Genomic DNA, 1,715 nt, shown 5'->3' with positions numbered 1-1,715 from the left:
ATCAGGCATGTAAGTTCCTCGCAGCTCCGAAGTCAGCTTTGTACCATATCGTTGCTCGTCCACCTCTGGAATGCCTTTGCTCCAATCATCCATGAGCAACAAGGCCGTTTGGGATCGACATGTAGGATATGCTGGAGTGGAGCAAGTACAACCCCAGCTTCAAGGTTTTAATCGTCTGCCATCCAGGTTACTGCAGAGGCCCAGAGTAATTTTATATTTCGTGCAGCATATGAGAGATTGCACTCCTGCGTGTTTTTAATACGTTATTTAATGACATTTTATGTGAGCACCTCACCTCCTCAGCTGTCTATATGAATGTGTCAAACCAGTGGGGCTTTGTTGATTGCTCTTTGGTTTTCCTGATCGTCTGCTCAAAGTCCAGCTGCTTCTAGACTTTATTGTCTTTGATGCGAAGTAATATGCAGCCTTGCGCCACTGGAGCAGATGAAGTGTTCCTCGAGTGCTTAGTTCCTTGTCTGTTCCGATTCTCTCACCAGTGGTTGTTCCTAGAGACAAAGTAGTTCAGAATATCCTGCATGCCCTCCTCCGACTACAATGGCTGTGGAAAGTGTCTTTCTGCAGCTACATGGTTATTGCGGGGAATGAAAGGGGGAAGGTAGCAGCCAAGGAGGCGTGTCATGATATTGCAGTGTGCCATCCCCCTGCATGCTATCATCTCATCATTCAGGTAGAAAGTCATGCGTTGAGGAAGACGAGAGGCTAGAAGTGACCGATAATAAGTTGTGTCTCGTGAAGCCCATTACGTGGCTGTGGAGTACATCCTTTGAGGTACGAAGATGAGATGTGATCCACAATCGTCTTCACATAGGCCACAGTCCTCTGATGCATGTCTCCTTGCTTTGGCGAGAGGACCCTCCAATGTCTGGTGCTTGCGGCATGCAGATCGCTGTACACCACATTTTACAAGATCGTGATTTGTTTTCGGAGGAGAGGGCAGCGGCAGATCTGCCGGCAGATATGTCCTCCATCTTAAGTGATTTTAAAATGAATGTGCTGCGGCTTTTAAGATTTTTTGATGCGTCCACCTTGTTTAAGAAAATTTTAGGGAGATGTTTTTGATGTCGCGAGTGGCATATGTCGATTTGTATTTGGTGTCCCTTAAGTGTCGGTCTGCAGCATGACGCTATTGGCCGTGCAACGTGTCGTATCCAAAGTCCTACGCACCACTCCAGTGCCACCATGGACAACAGCATACTGCAGCCGAAGAGAGGAATCGAACCGGGATATACACAGCATCCTACCTGTCTGCAAACTCTCGGTGGCTTGACGCTCGCCGTAGATCGTAAGGGTGAAACCGTCAAGAGAGTGGGAAAAAAGGCAATGTGGACACCAACAGCAGCAGCTGTGTGCCAAATAGCAACATTCAGTATGATGACGTGACAATTAAAGGATATCACACAAAACACAAAGCTGCCGCCCTCTCAGCTCAGTGGTAGAGCACTGGTCTCGCAAACCAGCGGTCGCGAGTTCGACCCTCGGAGAAGGCATCCATTCATTCAACCTTCCCGCTGAGAGCATGGCGGCCGCTTCGGCAATACTTCCACCCTTGGACCGAAAGGCTGAGAGGTGGCATGAGCCCCCTCTCATATTTCTATCTTACGATTCTCCTCTCTAACTGCATGCGATGGAAAGTTGCTATTCCTTCACACGCGGACTTCTCACGCAGCGTCTCTCGTCACCCGGGTGGTCCGGTG

At 49.0% G+C, this 1,715-nt stretch overlaps 1 non-coding gene across 1 annotated transcript; it reads left to right on the top strand.

The window, feature by feature from the left end:
- Positions 1-1,436: 1,436 nt before the first annotated feature.
- Positions 1,437-1,508, top strand: Trnaa-cgc (transfer RNA alanine (anticodon CGC)). The gene has a single exon. It is a non-coding gene; the product is annotated as a tRNA-Ala (tRNA).
- The last annotated feature ends 207 nt before the right edge of the window (positions 1,509-1,715 follow it).

Source organism: Schistocerca nitens, chromosome 2, assembly GCF_023898315.1.
Source record: "Schistocerca nitens isolate TAMUIC-IGC-003100 chromosome 2, iqSchNite1.1, whole genome shotgun sequence".
NCBI lineage: Eukaryota > Metazoa > Arthropoda > Insecta > Orthoptera > Acrididae > Schistocerca > Schistocerca nitens.
The sequence above is the reverse complement of the archived record's forward strand: the minus strand, read 5'-3'. Positions and strand labels throughout refer to the sequence as shown.